General features: G+C 36.8%; 1 pseudogene; it reads right to left on the reverse strand.

The window, feature by feature from the left end:
* Window positions 1-12,834: 12,834 nt before the first annotated feature.
* Window positions 12,835-13,389, reverse strand: LOC114207326 (translationally-controlled tumor protein-like; annotated as a pseudogene).
* Between the last annotated feature and the right edge of the window lie 9,840 nt (window positions 13,390-23,229).

Genomic DNA, 23,229 nt, shown 5'->3' on the forward strand with positions numbered 1-23,229 from the left:
CTGAGCTGAAGGAGAAAATAGATCGTCGATCTGGAAAAAAGCTGGAAGATGGTCCCAAGTTCTTGAATCTGGTGATGCTGCCATTGTTGATATGGTTCCTGGCAAGCCTATGTGTGTTGAGAGCTTCTCTGACTATCCTCCTCTGGGCCGTTTTGCTGTTCGTAACATGAGACAGACGGTTGCTGTGGGTGCCATCAAAGCAGTGGACAAGAAGGCAGCTGGAGCTGGCAAGGTCACCAAGTCTGCCCAGAAAGCTCAGAAGGCTAAATGAATATTATCCCCAATACCTGCCACCCCAGTCTTAATCAGTGGTGGAAGAATGGTCTCAGAACTGTTTGTGTCAATTGGCCATTTAAGTTTAATAGTAAAAGACTGGTTAATGATAACAATGCATCGTAAAACCTTCAGAAGGAAAGGAGAATGTTTTGTGGACCATGTTTTTTCTGTGTGTGTGTGTGGCAGTTTTAAGTTATTAGTTTTTAAAATCAGTACTTTTTAATGGAAACAACTTGACCAAAAATCTGTCACAGAATTTTGAGTCACATTAAAACAAAAGTTTAATGAGAAACCTGTGTCTTCTTTTGGTCAACACTGTAACCTTTTGTATAGTACTATTCAGGTAAAAGTAGGTGTTGCACAGACCCTATTTCTAATGTTAAAATATGCTGAAACTTAAATTTGGGTTAACATTTTTTTCATGGGTGGGAACTTGAGCATTTTCACCTTTTCTGAGGGAAAGAAACTCTAATAGTAAAAAGCTATGGGGAAAAGGGGTCTGTTGGTGCAACACAGAACAGGTAAGCAAAGAGTAACACCAAGGTAGTTACAAAACAGGTTAAATTCTGTAATACCAAAGTCTATTATGTTGCATATAAGACTTGTATTATGTCACATGCAGTAAACTTGTTATATTGTCAAAAAAAAAAAAAACAAAGATATGTTTTACTAGCTGCAACAAGATCCTTTTGGGGCACAGAATTAAGCCTAATGGGCACCGGATGAGATGAGCTTGATAGTGTAGGGTTTTGGGGACTATGTTAAAGAATTTTGAACAAATGGAAACTAAAGTGTGTTCCCATTTCATGTTGTTGTTCAGTCATCACCACTATCTATCACCAGAACAGTTTTCATCTTCCAAAACTCAAATCGTGTACCCTTTAAATAGCAACTCACCATCCCCCCCCCCACCCCTGGTAGCCACTATTCTACTTTCTGTCTCTAGGAATTTGACAATTCTAGGAATTCTATACAAGTGGAATTATACAATATTTGTCCTTATGTATCTGACTTATTTTATTTAGTATAATGCCTTCAAAGTTCTTCCATGTTATAGCGTGGATCAGAATTTCATGATTAGCTTAAGGTTAAAAATACTCTGTTTTATGTATATACCACGTTTTATTTATCCATTCATTCACTGCTGGACATTAGGGTTGTCCCAGTTTTTGGTTATTGTAAATAATGCTGGTTTGAATAGTGAAATGCAAATACCTGTTTAAGTCCCAGCTTTCAGTTCTCTTTTATATATATCCAGAAATTGAATTGCTGGATCAAATGGTGATTCTATGTTAAGTATTTTGAGGAACTCCCATATTGGTTTCCAGAGTGACTTACCTTTTTAGATTCTACCAGCAAGCAATGCACAGGGTTCCAATTTCTTCACATCCTGACCAGCCCTTTTTTTTTCTTTCATAATAAGCCATTCCAGTGGGGGTGAGGTCTCACTGTGGCTTTGATTTGCATTTTCCTAATGATTAGTGGTGTTGCACATCATTTCGTATGTTTAGAGTAAGAGAAAAGGGAGGCTAAGAAGAAAAAAAGATAATGAGGCTTCTGTACCCAATCTGATATGGTCAGAGCCTCATGGACAAGGACCATTCTTCCCATTTCTGCAGAGAACATGGCCAATGAGGGCCAACGGGAAGCAGCAGATTGTTGGTCTGGTGTTGGGTGTTACAGGCTCAGTAGGACAGTCGTCTCTTAGGGAAGCATTAGCTGAGCACACATGGAGATGGCGCCTGCTCAGTGGGCATGGGGTCACCCAATACAGGCTGGCAGAAGATCCCTATGCCAGATGGATATGGGTTTGTTTGAGACCACATGTGAAAACCTTCTGGGGACAACCAGCAGTAACAGCAGAGATGCATAAAAGAAGAGATTAAACAAGTGCAGATGGAAGCATAGAGGGCATTTCAGATTTCTCACTGAACTCAGGTTTTATCATAGGAATGATGCTACATGTATAGTGCTCAACATGTAGAATGATATTTAAAAGAATAGAGCTAAAAGACAGGGCATCAGGATTGTTTCCCTAAAATGCATTAAACTCAATGTCTGACCTTATGGAAACCATTTGACCTTTTAACGCCTTAATTTCTTTTCACAAAATATTTGGGGAATAAGATGTATCACATCTTTTTACAGAGCTGTTATAAAGCTCCATAAAGATAATAAGTGGGAAAATCTTTGGAACAGTAGAAAGCATGTCAGATATGATAATGCCAAAGATGACAACTGAAAGGAGACATGACAAACTCTAGTTCACGCCAACAATGCTGTATTGTTTGCTCACAGAGGTTGGAGAGCGGTATGTCTGCTGCAAGTCTAGTTCCAGTCAGGAGCAGACTAGGAGTGACTTCCTGCTACTTCCTGCCTTTTAAACAGTATTGATAGTGGCCTTTTTGTCAGGGAGTAAAATCTAGAATTTATAGGCTAAGAGAAACTGAGATTTCTATTTCTTAATGTGAATTACTATCTCAACTACACATGATACAGAGGGTGGATGGACCAAACAACATTCACCAGAACGTTCAAAAAAGATTCTGGGAAGTCCTACTGTTATTTATTTCAGAGCTTTAGGTTTCCAAATGAGTAATGAGTTAGAATTTAGTATTCTGGGGGCACCTGGGTGGCTCAGTCATTAGGCGTCTGCCTTCGGCTCAGGCCATGATCCCGGGGTCCTGGGATAGGGCCCCACATCGGGCTCCCTGCTCCACGGGAGGCCTGCTTCTCCCTCTCCCACTCCCCCTGCTTGTGTTCCCTCTCTTGCTGTGTCTCTCTGTCAAATAGATAAATAAAATCTTTAAAAAGAAAAAGAATTTAGGGCATCTGGGTGGCTCAGATGGTTAAGCGTCTGCCTTCAGCTCAGGTCATGATCCCAGGGTCCTGGGATCGAGTCCCGCGTCGGGCTCCCTGCTCCTTGGGAGCCTGCTTCTCCCTCTGCCTCTCTCTCTCTCTGTCTCTCATTAATAAATAAATAAAATCTTTAAAAAAAATTTAAAAAGAAAAAAAAGAAAAAGAAAAAGAATTTAGTATTCCGCACATCGCCTCAACCACAACATCTCCAATATGTACACAAGTGAAAATTAGGTAATCAGCAATATGTGGAAATAAAACTGACATACTCAGAGGAAGCAAAAGGATGTCTGTCATCTGGTGTTCCAAAACTGACAGGTCTCTGACAATTGATGACAGTGAAAAAAGACTGCTGCTTTGTGCACAAGATGACACAATGCCATGATTCTTTTAGAATCAAAGAAATGTCAGATATTATTAGTATTAACAGAAAGCTTAAATATGTGGTAGAGCAAAATGCCCTAGCACCATTCTACTTGATTCATGTTATTCAAAGGCCCAGTTTCTTGGCCTCAGTTGATGATGGATTCTACTATATAAAAGAATTGTTGATCTCTGGTTCTTATCAGAGGAAATGCAGTGGGTGGAAATATAAATTGTGAGCAATTTACATTGGTTTATGCTCTGTTGCTCATTTGAAAAAAATTAAATACGTTGCTTGTATTATCTATTATTATGGTCATCAACCAAATGGTTACAATTTATCAGAAATATAGCAGGCAATAAGGATTTAAGACTTTTTTTCATCATCTGTGAGATTGTGTGTTTGGCCAAATATTGAATGTACAGGAAGAGTGATGCTGGGAAATAGGATGGTGGGGAAGTTGTCAAGAAATTCAGCAATTTGATTCAACAAATATTTTCTGTGCGCAGTGTGTAGTGGGCAGTACTCTAGGTGCTGGGGCTATCAAATAAGAAAATCCAAAGATTTCACCTTTGTAACTCCTACCTTATAGCTGGGGGACACAAATAAGAAAAAACAACCAAATAAAATCAGATGAGAATATGGGGCACCAAAATTGCAAGTGTGGGAGTAGATTGGCTATTTTATTTTACTAAAGATTTTATTTATTTATTTATTTATTTGGGAGAGAGAGAGACACAGCGAGAGAGAGAACACAAGGAGGGAGATGGGAGAGGGAGAAGCAGACTTCTCGCCGAGCAGGGAGCTGATGCGGGGCTCGATCCCAGGACCCTGGGATCACGACCTGAGCCGAAGGCAGATGCTTAACGACTGAGCCACCCAAGGTGCCCCAAGATTGGCTATTTTAAATAAAGCATTCAAAGTAGTTACACAAGAATGGTGATATTGTGGAAAGTCCTAAAAGAGGTAGGGAAATTAGCCACTTAGGTTATGTGGGTAAAAAACTTTCCTGGCAGAGGGAAAAACCAGTGCAAAGGCCCTCAGACAGGAATGTGCCCAGTTGTAGTCTAGAAACAGTAAAGGCTAGAGTGTTGGAGCAGGGTGGATGAGGAGGAGAGGAGGAAGAAGAGAAGGTAGGGAGGAGACTGAAGATCATGGATGGTCTCTTAGGCCTTTGGAAGGTTTTGGTTGCATCCTCACACTGGAGCTGTGGAAGGCTCTAGCAGATTTCTGCCTTGCACGTTAAAAATTATTCTTGCAGGATAGACTATGGGGCAAGGAGAGAAGGAGGGAGACGAAGTAGGAGGCTTTTGCAGAAGTTATAGTAACTCATACCACAAAGGCAAGAAAATTGGGAATGGTGCACTTTCTGAGGTTTACTAGGTGGGCCCAGGAAAATGACACAAGGAACCTGACTGCAGTAAAATAAAATTCAAGATAAAAAAAAAAAGTGGTGACATATTTTGGAATAGAAGCCTTGGGAAGACATTTTTTACTTTTGTCTCCTTTTCATAATGTTTTCTCTTCTCACATTGGGATCTATTTTTTTTCCACTTGAAAATCATTACTCATTTGGAGGAAAGATGCCGATTCATCCATAAACTTTCAATAGATGCCCTTGCATTCATGGAGCACTGCCCCTGTTGCCCTGAAGCTAACAGCAGGATGCATAATGCATGATGCACTCCAAGCCTTACATAAATACACATAAAACTTTAGCAGTTAAGAGGATGGAGCTATTAAAGAAAACAATGTGGGTGTAAAACAGTTTTGCAGAGATTAAAAAATTTTAAGCCAGGAGCTTTTTTCTAAAAGAACAGATTGGATTTCTGATTAGAGATTGGAGGGAATGATAATTGAAATACTCATTTCAATACCAATAGAGTAACGTGTGAATCTGTCCAACTCATATTTGGTTTGGCTAGAAAGAGAAACAAATAGCGATGGCATATTTCCTTTAAGTGCATAACTGTTTTTCTTTACTTTGTAGCCACATGTTTCTGAAATGGTTATTTAAACAATTTACAGTTTACACGTTCCATTTATTTTTTTTCATAATTTTACTTTGAAGCTCATGGAGATATGACTTAACCAATGAGAGAATGAGTATAAAAAGACAAGGAAACATTTTGTGTAATGACATGCTGATTTCTTCATCTACTGCAGCAACCATTGCTTTAACCTCACTGATTGTCTTGTTATTATTACGGAAAATGGCAGACAGGCACGAACTTTTGATTAATCAACATGCTTCATCTGAAATCAAAAACCTCTTGGTTGCATGTTCACTTTTCAAAACAGTCTGTTCCAAGTGGAGGATTTTTGAGCACTCTTTATGATGGATGATCACTGCCATGCTCCCTGGTATATTTTTTATATTCCTGTTTTTTCACTTTGATTAAGCTGAAGTAAAGAGCACATTGCATTTTTGAAATGTCAGAGTTCAGCTTTTGTTCCATTCTCTTGGAATTATTGAAAATTGCAGTATATCTTCCCCACCAATGAGCTGAAACCTAACCTGGGAGACATGCCCACCACGCCTGGACACAGAAAAGTGAATTGGACAATATTAGAGAGAGGCAGAGGAAGATTCTCTAACATGTACTCTGTGACTTAATTTTTTTAATGGTTGAATGAAGTTGCAATATTCATTTACACTTCATGTACACTCTCAGTAGCACTACAGTGCTTCCCTGGAGTGTAAGCAATTTATTACAGATTATTCCCAATTCTTCCCTCCCATCCATTTTTACATTGCTGTCATTTATTTCCCTTATCCCTGAGCTGTCATCACCTGATATGTTATTGCTGTTATTATTATTATTATTTTAAGATTATTTATTTATTTATTTATTTGACAGAGAGAGGTAGCAAAAGAGGGATCAAAAGCAGGGGGAGTGTTTGAGAGAGAAGTGGGCTTCCTGCTAAGCAGGAAGCCCAATGCAGGGCTTGATCCCAAGACCCTGTGATCATGACCTGAGCTGAGCTGAAGGCAGACGCTTAACTACTGAGCCACCCAGGCGCCCGGTATTGCTGTTATTATTTTAAACAAATTGCTGCTTTCCGTTAGCTCAATTAGGAATAAGAAAAAAGAAAATATTTTATTATGTCTTCATTTATTACTTTTCTAAAGCTCCTTTTTTTTTTTTTAAATGGAGATCTAACCCATAACATTTTCTGACATATAAAATTTTTCTTCTCTCGGAAGAACTTCTTTTAACATTTCTTGCAAATCAAGTCTACTGGTGATAAATGTCCTTGATATTTGTTTGTATGACAAAGTATTTCTTTTTTACTTCTGAAGGATAATTCTGCTGGATATATAATTCTGGTTTGTTTGTTTTTAATCTTTCAGAATTTTAAATATCTTATCCCAGTCTCCTCTTGCTTATATGGTATCTGAAGAAAGGTCTGATCTGACTGTTATTTTTGTTTCTCTATAGGTGAGGTGCCTCCTCCCCACCCACCTCCCAAAGCTGGCTTCTTTTCAAGGTTTTTATTTATCTTTGATTTTCTGAAGTTTAAATATAATATGCATAGGTGTAATTTTTAAAAATATATTTATCCAGCACATAATTCTTAGAGTATCCTGGAGATATGGTTTTCTGTCATTAATTTTGGAAAACACTCAGCCATTTGTATTTAATATTTCTTATGTTTTTTTTCTCTCTTTCTCTTCCTCTGGTATGTCCTTTGCATATATGGTACAACGTTTGTAAGTGTGCCACAGTTCTTGGATATTCCAGTTTTGTTTTGTTTTTATTTTTTTCCTATTCATTTTTCTCTTTGCTTTTATACCTGGGAAGTTTCTATTAACTTCTTCAAGATCATTTATTCTTTCCTTTGCCATGCCCAGTCTACTGATAAGCACATCAAAGCATTCCTCATTCCTATCACATTGTTTTTAATTTCTAGGATTTCTTTTTGATTTTTCTTAGAGTTTCCATCACTCTGCTTACATTACACATCTGTTCTTGCATGCTGTCTCCTTTTTCCAGGAGAGCCCTTAGAGTTTTATCATATTTAACAAAGAATTCCAAGTTTGATAATTCCAAATTTTCAACCATATTTGAAAATTCCAAATTTTCAACCATATCTGAACCTAATAATGCTTGCATTATCTCTTCAGGCTGTTTTTTTACCTTTTAGTGAGACTTGAAATTTCTTGTTTAAAGTCATACATGGTGTAGTAGGTAAAAGGAAGTGGGGAAAATAGTCCTTTAGTGTGACATTTTTATGTTTATCTGGCTAGAAATTAGGCTGTGTTTACTGTCTGCTGTAGCTGTAATATCAGAAGCTAGCATTTCTTCTAGTGTTCTTGCTTTTTTCTCTTCTATTGTTTTTGGGTTTCCTTAAAGACCATTTGTTAAACAGGGTTAGAAAATTGCCGTTATTCAGCTATAATCTTCTATTATCATATAGGAGCCCTGTTGATGTAGGTGGTTAGGTGTAGGTTAGGTGGTTAGATGATTGCATCTTAGTCTTTTAGTTAGGTAAAAAGTCCACTTGGGCTGTGGTCTTCACAAATGTTTCTCAGGCCCCTGCTGCCCATAGGTGAGCCGGGAAGGCTAAAAGAGGTTGGCATTGGGTACTTCCCTTCGCCTGGGCAATTTAGACTTTGGTGAAATCTAAAGTGTGTTAGTCTTTGGTACCATGTTTTCTTTTCTTAAGGGCAGGGCTTCTTAATGAGAGCATGGAACTCTGGGGATATTAAAAAAAGGTTATGTTTTTTCACCGTATCCCTGCCAGAAGCAGAATGGGAATTTTTTCTCCCATCTTCACAGTGAGAACCTTGTGGAGCTCTTTGAGGTACAATTTATAAAAATGTGGAGTGCCCCAAAACAGCCCCTCAATTTTTATTTTTTTTATTTTTTTTCAAGATTTTTTATTTTTTTTTATTTGAGAGAGAGAGAATGAGAAATAGAGAGCACTAGAGGGAAGAGGGTCAGAGGGAGAAGCAGACTCCCCGCCGAGCAGGGAGCCCGACGTGGGACTCGATCCCTGGACTCCAGGATCATGACCTGAGCCGAAGGCAGTCGCTTAACCAACTGAGCCACCCAGGCGCCCAGCCCCTCAATTTTTAACTCTCATGCAAGTCCACACTGATGCTCCCGTCAGTGTAGTTATAGCTGAATTGTTCCTTCTGCTACTGGCTCCAGCTGCAGGAATCTGTTCCTGGGATCCTACCGCTAGTTAGCTGTGATACTCTATATCCTCCTGTCTCTTCTGTTTGGGTGGCAGCAGTGTGCCCTCTGACCACAGTTCTTTAAGGGATTTGAGAAGAGTTGTTGGTTTTTGGTTTGTTCAGGTTTTTTCTTATTGTGAAGGTGAGAGTGACGGCTTTCAAGTTTTTCCTATGTCAGACTGGAAACTGCAAGTCCTCACTCTGTAACTTTTGAAAATCAGTGGGTCATAACAATAGCTTATTCCATCACTGAGAGGCAGTTTGACCCTATGGCATAAGCTCTGACTTAAAATAAGTTCTACTTCTGGCACTTACTGTTACTCACTTATTTCTTTATCTGAATGTTTATATTACCTATCTCAAAGAGTTGTATAAAGATGACACTCTATAAGATATATATATATATATATATATATATATATATATACACTCTATGTGTATATACATATACACTCTATAAGATACACACACACATACACACACACACACACACACATTACTTGGCATATGGTATTTGTTCAAATGTTAGTGTCTTCCTTGATTTTCCATGAAGAATGACTTGAAGGTTATTCACAGCTGGGAGGCAGATGAGAAGACAAATGCTGGGTTTTTTTCTTCACTCAATTCTCATTTGTTTCTTTTCTCAGGCACTGCTCCTGTAGTTCCATTGTAGAATAACTGTATACTCCACAGCATGCCATGGATCTGAAAACTTTCAAAGATTCTTCTTCTTGAAATTCATATTCTTATTTCCCAAGTTCATGTTTTGAGTTCATTATGTGAGAATAAATGTCTCTGTATTCTGCTACTTTGCCCACATCCTCTCCTCATGGAGTTGTTGCAATTCTTCCTTAATTAGTATAAGAAATAAGTGAACTCTCTATCGCCAACTGACAGTGTTAGGTTGAAGGTGTTCTGGGGGACACTTGCAAAAAAATTCTTCAAGTGTTAATGACCGTGCTGTGACAGGCTTCAGCAGTTGTTAGAAAGGACTTAGAATTTTAAGATGAGTGTAACTGCAGAAGAACTCCATGTCATTAGGGGTTGAGTGATAATTACAATCATTATCACAACATGGAATGATTTTTCGGTAATGTGAAAATTGTCTCTGAAAGCAATATGCCTTGTGAATCAATCCCTGTATAAATTTAAGTATAAAATGAGCATATGCAGGTGAAATAATCTATTAGCTGAAGAGCTTTAAGACATAAAATATGAAATTAAAGCAATATAATATTAAAACAGAAACAAAACAACTCTTCTGTGAAAATGGAGACAGTTTTGTCGAGAATCATCTGTGATTACAAAGGCATGATGATTTTTTTAAGTTTACTTATTAATTTTTTCTAGTAGTCTCTACACACCCAACATGGGGCTCAAACTCACAATCCCGAGATCAGGAGTCGTATCCTCTTCTGACAGAGCCAGCCGGGTACCCGGGGCATGATAATTTTAATAGAAAGATGGAAATACTGTGGTCTTGTAACTATTTTTTTTAATGGTGGATTGCAATTTCTCTGTGTTGGGGGGAATTTCTGAAGATAGTATCATGAGTGAAGCAAAATATTCTATTTTTTTTCTTGTATTACTGTAGCACAACTCAATAAAGTATCTGCTTTCCAGTTCATGCTACTTTCCTAACTTCTTTGTTATCACATATTTCTTCTATTATCATGGTTTTATTCTATCTTATTCCACTTCCTTCCTTGAAAGTACATTTCAAAAGAATGGAAATCCTTAACGGTCTTTTACTGACTCTTTTTCTTCAAATGGGGGTGCCCTTTGTCTTTGGTGTTGGCATTAGATGAAATAATATGTTACAATATCAAGACTATGGAGCCCCACTAGTGCTGATCTGTACAAAAATACAAGATTTCAAATAGATGCACTTACATGAGCTGGTGTGAATGGATTTTAAACTTGGTCCTTTGTTACTTGTTTGCTTTAGAAATGGTGTTTCATCTACCTAATCATCTCAAAATATTTTTTCTTTGTTTATTTCCACTTAGAGGATGCTCTTAGGTTTTTGATACAAAAAAGGTGTATTGCAAATAGGGATCTCATTAAAGAGAGACTAATGTATGATTAAACCTTCATAGAAACTATTTTCTTACATAAAATTGGAAGACTCGAACATATTTTTAGGACATAAGAAAAGTAGAAATCCTCAATCATAAAAATAATATTATAGAGAATCTATTAGAAAAGACCAGTTCATTTCATTTAGATCTAAATAGTCCAGTTCACTTCTCAAGCAGCAGAATATGCCCCATGACACTGTTTGTCATCTGGTGTCCCAACAATAGGTTAAATAAAGTGTTCCAGAGATTAATTTTCTACTTGTGTAATACCTTACCTCTTAAGTAATTAATGTATTTTATTTCATTAAAAGGCACTACCTACATAGTATACATAAATATGATCAAATATTCATGATCAATGCTAATCAGGAAACCAATAGTATGATTGATATATCTCAAAAGGTTATGAGAAAAAACATTATTTCCATATGGTTTTGGAAAAGGGTTTTGAATTTGCACTTGATGTGTGTGTCTAAAATCCTGACCTGTCACCTCATTTTAAATTAAATTGTTGTGATGATTAGGTGGGAATAAGTAGACAAGGTTTGCTTAGGACTATTTCTTGTTCTTAGTTTCTGTTAAGTATCTAGGCAGACTTACCCAGAAAAAAGTGAAAAAGAAACTAAGAGATGAAAACAAAGAAGAAACATAAGGCTGAATGTCCCCCACCTGTCTAAAATTGCAGCATTATCTTCATACATTTCATGGGCTGGTGAGGATGAGAGATAGCTAAGAAGGATTTGGGTTTCTAGGATCCCTTGCTGGACAGAAAGCTAGAGAGAGTGGAAAACACAAAGGTAAATAAGAGTCAGAAAAAAATCAAAGGGCAACATCATGGGAAAAACAGTCTAAAAATAGTATTTATTATATATTATCAAGAAATGACTTTGCATTTGTATTTTTAAGAGGGAGACATTTGCAGATTCAATATACTTGTTTAAATGCCTACTGTGCAAAAGTACTGTGCCAGGTGTTAACCATAATCTTTATATCTTTCACATTTCATTTAATTACTTTCATACGTCTCGTGCAAAACATAACAATGTAAACTTGAGAAGACTTCTTGTGTTCTTTTAGGCTATTAAAATAAATTATATTAGCAATTGTCAAACCAACTTCCACCCTCCTGCTGAAGAGAGAACCATCCTGTTGTATGATATCTGTCCTCATAGCAGAGGGGTTCTCACTTTTTTTTCCCCCTTCATAAACAAAGAGAAAGGGAATAGTTTGTTACTTATCAGCATTTTTATCTACCTTTTTCTTTTTTTCTCTGCATAGATAAGCAATGAAAGTCTGCTCATGAACCGAGGAAATAACAACTGTCCACGCATCTTTTAACATGCCTCTGTTAATTCTCTCCAAATTTTCTTCCTGGTGGCTTAATTTAGAATTTCTTTAAAATTTTAGTAAAATCTTTAATAAAAACTATTTTTAAGGAAATTTGTAACTATGACTTCATCACTACCAGTTTCATTATTACTCATTGCAAACCATAGACACATGGGGCACATGTTCATTAGATAATATCTAATGTAAGTCCAGATATGAAAACTGTGAAAAACAGAGTCCTTTCCTAGATGCTAAGGACTTAGGAGTTTCGTGCATAACAGCCTTGACTGGCATAACATGTGCAAAAATTTCACATTTGGGGGCTACTAAGTAAAAATGAGCTAGTACAAATGTGTATGTTAGGAAATAGTATGTTCTTATGTTAAAGTTTTTGAACAGATCTATAATTTTAAATTCTGTTTATGAATTAGCAAAGTGATTTGTCATGTAATTTTTATTGTTTTCTCTAGGAAATTAATTTAAAAAAAGTCTCCCACCGCAAAGTTTGACGGTCTGCTCAACTGAGTTCTTTCTTTTTCTTTTTTGAGTTTAAATGCATTTTATTTTTAGACAACTTACATGACATGTTTTTTTTCTTAAAAACAATGCCTCCGCTCCAAATAAATCAGGGTCAAAACAAATGAGCTCAAGATGCCATCAGTCCCATCTAAGTCCTGGTGTCATGTGGGTGAAGAGGAGCAGCCCCTTACGGCAACAGGTGACACATCCAAAGTAATGGCCGAATTCGTTAACATTTCTCCATTTCTAAACCATCCTTAAAGAAAATCGTATATGGGGTCACACCATCCTCATGGTAGTCCAGCAGAGCAACCATGGCATCTGGATTCATGTTTTCACCAATAAAGAACTGGTAGTTTTTGAAATTAGCAAGGATGTGCTTGATTTGTTCTGCAGCCCTGTCAAAAATGGCTTTACTCTTTCTGGCCTCTGTTCTTCAAGTTTGCCTTTGATTGATTTCATGTAATCTTTGATGTACTTCTTGTAGGTTTCTTTTGTGAAGCTGGTTTCCTGCAAGTGATGGTTCATGACAATATCAACACCAGTGATTACTGTGCTTTCGGTACCTTCGCCCTCCGAGCCTTCAGTGGAGGCAGTTCCACCAATGAGTAAGTCAGCAGTGTTATCCTCTGTCCTACGGACCATCTTCCCCTCCACCTCCCGGCACAGCCCGTCCGCGATCTCCCGGATCTTGTAGATGTCGGAGAACATCTCATCATGGCTGATGAGGTCCCGGTAGATGATCATGACGACGGCCGGAGAGAGACGACGGCGGCACTACCTTAGCAGGAGCCGGGAGCTCTGAGCGAGCTCGGTGCAACCGGAGCGGCATTTGGCGGGGAGGGGGGAGAGGGCGGAAAAAAAAGCTGCTCAACTGAGCATTCTTCAAAGTGGAAATGAATTAGATCTGTAATATCATTAGCAGCAGAAGGGTCCAAAACAATAATTTTGAAATTACTCTTGTCATATGGGAGAATTGCAAGACAAGTCATAAACTAACAATTCTGTCTTTATTTAAATTAATTGGAATTATCAATGGTGGATATCCTGACATTTGCTTTAAACCAACACAAGCATGTCCTGGATTATGAATCAGGAGAGTTAGATTCTATCACGGGTTAAAGAGTGACTTGGTGTGTTTTACGTAAGTTATCTTGCAACCCAGTTTCCTCATCCCTTGTGTCAAACACTGTCAGTGCTCCACCCAGATCCCCTTGGATCCTTTTATTGTTTCTCTATGCTCCTTCCCCAACGTCTGTGTTCTTTCACTTCTAATAACCTGCACTTCTGCTACTCTTTATAAGACAGGGCACATTTTGCTAGAAAATGTGGGGCCAAAAGTGTGTGGGAATTTATGTGGCTCTGCAGCAGCCCTTAGCCAAAGATTGCCTTGTGCAGAAGTGTGAGGGCACAGTCCCTTCCTTCCTGGCTGGAAATAAACTCTGAGATGTTATTTACATTCAGAGCTCCTTTTCATGATTAGTCTGAGGCTAGGACTTTGCTTGAAATCACACCCATTTGTGACTTCTTCCCTTTCTTGTTTCTCCTATTTCCTTACCCATCTGAGGGTGCTTCCTTAGTACATTGACTTGCTGCACATCCTCATCTGAGTTCAGAACACAATCCATGACACCTATAAAATCAAATGCTAGACTGAAGCCCTCTTCCCCTCTAATAGTCTATGATTAAAATTATAATTTAAATATATGAATATATATATATATATAAGTATTTAATGACAGACCATATCAGTATGCCGTACTCATTTCTAGTGAACAAAGAGCAGTAAAAGCAACATCTCTTAATTCGATTTCATGTTATAGAGAAGAAGCTGCAATTACACTTGTATCTACCATGATATTCATAAAAATTAAAAAGGCATGTTCTTTTGGTAGGGTGTCTGTTGACATAAAATTCTTATTTGGATTCTTTTGAGATTAGAGAAGAGAGAAATTATGTATGTAATTACCCAGGGTTGACACTAAATTACCTGAGGTTGAGGGTAAAGAGATTTTCTTTATAGTTTTCACATGCTGGTTCTCAGGAAAAAAGAAAATAATGACGAACCTTTGTCAGTAGCTTTTTAGGTTTTGTGTTGTGTTGTTTTTGTCTCTTTAAGGAAGAGAAAGAACTGCAAGCAATTTGTGATCAGAGAAGTCTCAATTGATAAAAATGCAGAGACACAGTAGGTGTGTGTACTCATAGTTGTCATCCAAATGAAATGCGGAAACATACAAGTTGGACTCTAGTTGGGCTTCATAAATGAGGGCAAATTCTCAGAAATAAGCAGTGCTATTTAGCAATCCAAGGTATGTGTGCTCATAGTTCTATAATCCTGATGTTGAGAAATGAAAGAAGAAAAATATATTGATAATTTAGAGACCACAGATTTAAATAATATGTTAGGTATAGAGCATTCTCATTATCATTTTCAGCATTCTTTTTTTTGGGGGGGGGTAGCTGAGACTTCTGGATCATGCAATGTTTATGATGAGTTGTGTAATTATGACATAGATAGCTTCTATTTATTTCATTATAACTGACAGACACTTTATTAAGCCCTTTATTTCTATGTATTATCTAATTCATTCTTACAACAACCCTGTGATGTAGGTATTATTAGCTACCTTTTGACTTAAAAAGTTAAATTCATTTATTAAGCAGTTTTTCCTTATGTTTAGCACCAAACTATATAGCATTGCACTAGTTTTTGGTTATCAGTAGTAAAAGGTGAAAGATTTATGCGATCTGAAGAGAAACCAGAGTAGTATAGAATGTACGCATGGTCTTTGTTTTCATGTGACTTACAGTTTAGGGAATAGAATTGTCTGGATAAAGAACAGTGAATTTGAATTTAAACAGGTATGTCATAGGCTAAAGCTCATAATCTTTACATTATTCTATAGTTTTTGACAAAAGAGTAGTTGAAGTTCTACAAAAGACTACTAATATCTTTTTACCTAATGAACCCATAATAGATAAAATTATCCATTTATGGGTTTAAGGTGTCCTATTTTCCTTTTGGATCAGAATGGGATTGAAACATTAGATAAGAATGCCAGTTGGAGATTAATGCACCATGTTCATTTTGCAACTTAAAAATTGTGTGCAAAGTCCAGGTATTTTCTTGGGGTATCACAAATAGGAAGAAAGACAACTAGAACACAGTTCATTCCCAGTCCAGTGCTTCTTAAGGCCGGTTGCTGCTCACATAGATTGAATGATTAGTTTGCTTTCTTTTATAAAATAATGAGATCCAGATATCTCTCTCTGCTCCCCCCACCCCACACACCTTTTTTTTTTTTTCCCCAAGATAGAAACTCTGGGCAATTTTTGGTTCTCAGTTGCAACAGATCTTTATTTCATGGATTTTCTTGATGTAAATATTTTCAAGCACTATTTTTAAAAAACATAGAGCTCATGTTATTTTATTTGTATTATAAATGATCCTACTATTATGTTCCTTTCTTTGTAACTCAGGTAGAGGGATTCCTGCAACACAGCATGATATGTTAGAGTGAGCCCCAAACTCTAGAGAAGAACACACTGGACTTTCAGTCTTGGTTCTGTCCTTTATATATCTGTGTGATAAATCTTTAGAAAATTATTTAATCCCTTAGAGGCTTTGTTTGCATTAGAAAAGGAAGATAACATCTACATAACCAGTTATTGTGAAGAATTGAAATTAGGTAATGCATGTAAAGATTATAATAAAAGTAGGGAACAAGTTAATTTCTTCAATGGTAGAGTACGTGATATATAGCAAATACTTCATGATTAGTAGTAATTATTTATATGTGAAATTAGGAAAAATAATGGTGTGTGGTTCCCCATGTTATGAAAGTCAGGTATGAGAAATAACTATAGTCTGATTAGGGAGGTTAGAAAGTTTCAGTGTTTATGGTTTGCCGTTACCTACCGGACTTCAATAGCATTGATAATACCTTATGCATATTTTTAATAATTTGAATCTTTTACAAAACATTATATTGAACTCAATATAGTATCAGCTTTTAACTTCCTCAAGTACTTTGTTTTAATTGATTATTTGCATTCCTAACTGCTAAAAAAATTCTTTACAACTGTAAATTTTTAAGAAATTGTTATACATATTTGAGTATAAGTGAAGAATGGGATACAGAAGGCAAAGGCTGGGGCTGATTTTTCTAAACAGGTAAAAAAGTAGACATATATTTGGTTTTATATGTACTTTTAACTGAAATGGGATAAATCTACCTTTTTTTCTGGCTTGTTTCTATCATTCTGCATAAATTATGATAATTATAATTATGCACCTATATTATCATTTTATTTATTTTTTAAATTTATTTTTTTCAAATATTTTATTTATTTATTCGTCAGAGAGAGAGAGCACAAGCAGAAGGGAGTGGCAGGCAGAGGGAGAATCAGGCTCCCCGCTGAGCAAGTAGTCCAACGCGGGACTCAATCCCAGGACCTTCCAGATCATGACCTGAGCCAAAGGCAGATGCTCAACCAACTGAGCCACCCAGACACCCCTATATTACCATTTTAAATGACTTTTCTTATTCATTGTATGGCTATTGCAAAATTGACACAAACTTGTTTTCAAATTGGCATCCCCCAAAAGTTAATCTGTTATTTTCATGTACAGAGAAAAAATGTACCCATTTTCTGACACATTAATATAGTATTAGCAATCTTCTAAAAATTTGGCAACATAAGTTGTGGAAAATCTGTCTTCTTGTCAGTTTAATTGCAGAGAGATTGATGACTCTGAGGTTTATTGCTCATTTGTAGTTCCTCTTTTACAAATTGCCTATCCATGTTTTATATTAATTTTCTTATATCATTTGGGAAATTATTTTATTGTTTTGTAAAGCTATTTGTGTCATTTCTAATATTGTTCTTTTATGCAATTTGATTTTTAATTATGTCCTATTATCTCAAATATGACTTTTAAATTAGTCACATAATTTGTGGTTTCTGCCATTGGACTAATGCATTAAAGATATATAAACAGTCACTTACATTTCATCCTAGCAATTATGAATTATTTCTACATAAAAACCTTTCTTTTTTGGTAGATTTCTATATTAGCTTTTATTTTAAAAAATTATTTATTTAAATTCAATGTAGTTAACATATAGTGTATTACTAGTTTCAGGGGTAGAATTTAGTGATTTTTTCAGTTGCATATAACACCCAGTGCTCATTACATCAAGTGTCCCATCCCCCCACCCACCTCCCCTCCAGCAACCCTCAGTTCTTTCCTATAGTTAAGAGTCTCTTACAGTTTGTCTCCCTCTCTGTTTTCATCTTATTTTATTTATTTCCTTCTCTTCCACTATGTTCACCTGTTTTTTTTTTTCTTAAATTCCACATATGAGTGAAATCGTATGGTATTTGCCTTTGACTGACTTATTTATCTTAGCATACTATCATCTAGTTCCATCCATGTCACTGCAAATGGCAAGATTTCATTCTTTTGATGGCTGAGTAATATTCCATTGAATATATATACCACTTCTTTATCTATTCATCTGTCAATGGACATCTGGGTCTTTCCATAATTTGGCTCTTCTGTTGTGGATATCACTGCTATAAATATTGGGGTGCATGTGCCTCTTCAAATCACTATTTTTGTATCCTTTGGATAAATACCTACTAGTGCAATTGCTGGATCTATTGTAGCTCTATTTTTAACTTTTTGAGGAACCTCTATGCTCTTTTCCAGAGTGGCTATACCAGTTTGCATTCCCACCAACAGTGTAAAAGGGTTTCCCTTTCTCCACATCCTCCTCAAAATCTGTTATTTCCTGAGTTGTTAATTTTAGCCATTCTGACAGGCGTGAGGTGATATCTCATTGTGGTTTTGATTTGTATTTCCCTGCTGCTGAGTGACAGGTCTGCTGTCAGCCTTCTGGGTCTACCTTTGAAGGTTAAATTGTCCCTACCTGTTTTCAAGATTTTCTATTTATCTTTGTAATTTGCAAGCTTCACTATAAAATGTTGAGGTGTTGACCTATTTTTGTTGATTTTGAGGGGGATTCTCTGTGCCTCCTGGGCTTGAACGCTTGTTTCCTTACCCAGATTAGGGAAGTTCTCAGCTATAATTTTTTCAAATAAACCTTCTGCCCCTCTTTCATGCTCATCATTTCTGGGCCTCCTGTAATACGGATTTTATTTGACTTTATGGAATCACTGAGTTCTCTAAGTTTTCCTTTGTGATCTAATATTTTTTCCCTTTTTTTTTTTTTAGGTTTTATTTATTAGAGAGAGAGTACAAGCAGGAGGAGCAGCAGGCAGAAGTAGAAGCAGGCTCCCCATTGAGCAAGGAGCCTGAAGCATGACTTGATCCCAGGACCTGGGGATCATGAGCTGAGCTGAAGGTAGACACTTAAGTGAGTGAGCCACCCAGGTATCCCTTTTTCTTCTTCTTTTCAGTTTTCTTATTTTCCATCATTTTATCTTCTATATCACTGATTCACTCTTCTAATTCATTCATCCTTGTTTTTATGGCTTCCACTTGGGACTGCATCTCAGTAATAGCATTTTTTAATTTTGGCCTGACTAGATTTTTGTTCTTTTATCTCTACAGTAAGGGATCTGTAGTGTCTTCTATGCTTTTTTTCAAGCCCAGCTAGTATCTTTGTAATCATTTTATAAACTTCTTGTTCATACATCTTACTTATATCCATATTGATTAAATCCCTGGCAGTGAGTACTACCTCCTGTTCTTCTGGGGTGAATTTCTCTGTCCTGTCATTTTGTTCAGAAAAGTAAAGAAGAAAGAAAGAGGGGGAAGGGGAAAAAAAAGACAAAACAATAACAACAACAGAAAAAAAATCAAAACAAATAAAAAACCTAGATCCTCGGTGTGTTCTGATCTGCTTGTTAAAAGACACTAAATCCTAAAAGAAAGAAAAGGAAGAAAGAAAGAAAGAAAGAAATATAGACACATATATATAATAAAATACAATGAAAGGAAATAAAAAAATAAATATATATATATATACATAAGTATATGTAAAAATAAAACTTAAAAAAGAATAAAAAGAGAATTGAAAAAATAATACTAAGAGACTAAAGAATAAAAATACCTAGAATGCTATATACTTTTTTTCTCCAAGAGCTGAAGCTTTGCAGCCTCTATAATCAGTACACTTGGTGAAATCAAGTTGTTTGTGCTGGTCTTCTGGGGGAGGATCCTGTTTTGCTGATTATCAGGTAGACTTGCCCTAGTAGAAATCGGCCTCCAGTGTGCAGAGACAAAGCTCGGCATAGCAGCTCTGGACTCCATTATGTGGCAGTGTTTTGCTCCCTAAAGCAGGCACTGATGGACAGAATGAATATGGCTGTGCCCACTCTCTAGCCCCAGAGCTGAAAATTCATACTCCCAACTGTTCAGTGAGCCCTCACACAAAAGCAGTCAGTCACTCTTGTTTGCCCGGTTTCCCTCAGAACTCTGTGTTCACCCAGCCTGTGATGGAGCATTTTTTTCTCAGGCATGAGAATGAGTCTTCAAAACTCCAAATTTTATGGACTCCTGTGGCATGGACCTGCACTGTTCCTCCTGGGAGAGGGAGTGGGGTCTCACCATGCTTCTGCCTTTTGCTGGATCCCTCCCAGGGAAGTGGATGCACAACCATCCAGCAGTTCACAGTTTATGGCAACAGAGAGCAGACACCTAGGCTCCCTGTTCTCAGCCAGCTCCCCCTGCACCTATGCCTGGGAACTCTGCCTCACTCAGGCACCCCTGATCTTGCAACCCTGGGGATCCTGAGACCATACTGTCACACGTGGGATTCTGCCTCGCTTCACCACGTGAGCACCTTTAAGTCAGGCACCTCCCCCACTACAGTAGACTTCTAAAAGTTCTGATTTTGTGCCCCATTGCATATAATACTTTGCAGCAGCCTCCCTCCCCTCTGTAGTATCCTGAACTATATCACACCAGATTCCTCTCTGTACCTTCTATCTTCCAAATGGTGTTCACTTTTCACTTGCAGACCACATTTGTTTTCTAAGATCTCCAATTGATTTCTCAGGTGTTCAGAATGATTTGATAACTATCTAGTTGTTTTCAAGGGATGAAAGAAACCTAGGGTCCCCCTATTCCTACACCATCTTAACTCCTCCCCTAAAAACCTTTATTCTATCTGGAATTTATTTTGGTGAAATAGCTAAGGTATTTCTTCAAAATGGATTTCCAATCATTATATCATTTAGTAAATAATCCATTATTTTCCCCAAGTATGTAAAAATGTACACAAAACGAGTTATGTGAATTTGGATATCAAGTGTTACTCTTACTGTTACTCTTACTGTTGTAATTTTATATCTTTATGATTATTTGTTTTCAAATTTTTTCTATAAGTTTGTTAATTAAGGGATGCCTGCATGGCTTAGTCAGTTAAGTGTCTGCCTTTGGCTCAGATCATGATCCCAGGGTCCTTGGATCAAGTCCAGCATTGGGCTCCTTGCTCAATGAGGAGCCTGCTTCTCCCTCTGCCTGCCACTGCCCCTGCTTGTGCTCTCTCTCTCTCTCTGACAAATAAATTAATAAAACCTTTAAAAAAATTTTATGAATTTATTTTCTTCACATGAACCCTAAAATTATTTTATCCATGAAAATAAAATTCCATGGAGAATTTTATTGAAATTTATTTAAAGACTAATTTGAGTAAGAATATATAATGTAACTTCATTCTTATTAGACAGTTATTAGTATCTCATGATAATCTTCTATTCAAGAGAACACAGATTAGAATCCTTGCCTATAGGAAAATAATTTTAAAAATGTGATTATTGTTGTGATTCAAACTATGTTTTGAAGTTCCCTAAGGATCCTTTGGAGGTACTTGGAAGAATGTCACTGACCCAGAGAAGACAAGAAATTAGAGAGGGTGTATGTATGTGTACATTTATATCCACAGATCATCAACATGATTACCTCTGCTTTAATTGTTGTGCTTCTACACTATATTTTATTTGAAGAAAGGTCCATGGGATGTGTAGGTGGCTCAGTCGATTAAGCATCTGCTTTTGGCTCAGGTCATGATCTGGGGGCTCCTGGGATTGAGCCCCACATTGGGCTCTCTGCTTAGTGGGGAGTCTGCTTCTCCCTCCCCCTTTGTCCCTCCCTCTGCTCATGCTCTCTCTCTCTCTCAAATAAATAAATAAAATCTTAAAAAAAAAGAAAGGTCCATATGATTGATGAATGGGATTATAGACTAAAGAGAAGTCTCTAGGTATGCACTTCAGAACTTATACTTTGTCTCATTTTGTCCTTCGTATTTTTTTAAAGGCAACGTCTTATTAAATAAATAAGTCAAAGACACGTTTATACTACTCTCTGACAAAATGAAGTGGAAGGGACAATAAATATATCTAGGACCAAATCAAGATCTCTCTCCCTGAAAACATGACAAATAAACCTCAAACATCAAATTTAAGAAAGGAAAATTTAAGTTGAATTGATAGTTATTCACACTTGGTTCTGAAGTTCTAATTGCAGAGGTTCGGGATGGGGCAGATGCAGCTTAACAGGAGCACATCTAAAAAAAAGAGGTAAGAGATTTAGCCATTAGCAAGTTTCATACGAATCATCAGAAGGCAGTAGTCATCAAAAAGAAAATTGTGATCTTGGATTCTATTGTTATCCTTATATTAAGTAGAATATTTGGCAGTAGCCAGATACATCTGTAGAAACACTTTTCATTCTTTATACAGTAGTTGAAATGAGATATAAACAAATTGAGTTTGTTTCAGAGAACAGAAATTAGATAATCAAGAGAATTAAGGGAGACTCTAAGCCTTATTATGTAAGAACAGTTGAGGGAAATAAGGAATATTTCCTTTGGAGTAGGACAGATTCAGAGAGAACGAGACAGCTGCTTATAAATATCTGAAGTATTGCCATGAGGCTATATGGCTCCAAGAATGCAAACTAGGGCAAATTTTTGTATACTACAGAGACATGGATTTCAGCACAAAATAAGGAAGAGCTAACAGCTAAAGCTATTTGAACATCAAACAAACTCTCTTGAGAAGTAATATGTAGCCTATCACTGGAAATGTTCAAATATAGGCAGGGGACAGTTACTTCAAGTGGTATATTGTAGGAGAGATTCAAGCATAAAAGGGTAGCTAAATGAGATGATGGTTAATGCCGCATTCCAATCGACAGATTCTGTACTTCTATTGGGGGTTTCATTTGACTGTAAACTTATGAATTGAAATGAAAGATTTTTTTACCCTGTTTAAATTAAAAAACAAAAACAAAACAACAACAAAAAGTTTTAAGGGAGGAGGGGAAAGAGAAGTTATAGTTTCACTGTGTTTTAAAATCAGATCACAATGGTGAAGTGAAATGTGTAAGATTCATTAAGAGCAAAAGGGAGGGAATAGTTAGGGGAGAATGAATAAATATTAAGGATATCTTGCCTATATGAACAAGTTCTCATGTACAGTGTACCTAGGTTAACTTTTTTGATGACTATCAATGTTTCAGGAAAGCAGATTAAACTCAATGTGGTCATAAATGAACCAATCATATATTTTATAATAGACTGCCTCACAAAGAAGCACATTCAATGTTTATATAGCCATAATTATTAAAATCAGAATAAATA

The sequence above is a fragment of the Eumetopias jubatus genome, unplaced genomic scaffold (assembly GCF_037043125.1).
Source record: "Eumetopias jubatus isolate StellerSeaLion01/CBP00866 unplaced genomic scaffold, mEumJub1_p1.0 scaffold_3, whole genome shotgun sequence".
Classification (NCBI taxonomy): domain Eukaryota; kingdom Metazoa; phylum Chordata; class Mammalia; order Carnivora; family Otariidae; genus Eumetopias; species Eumetopias jubatus.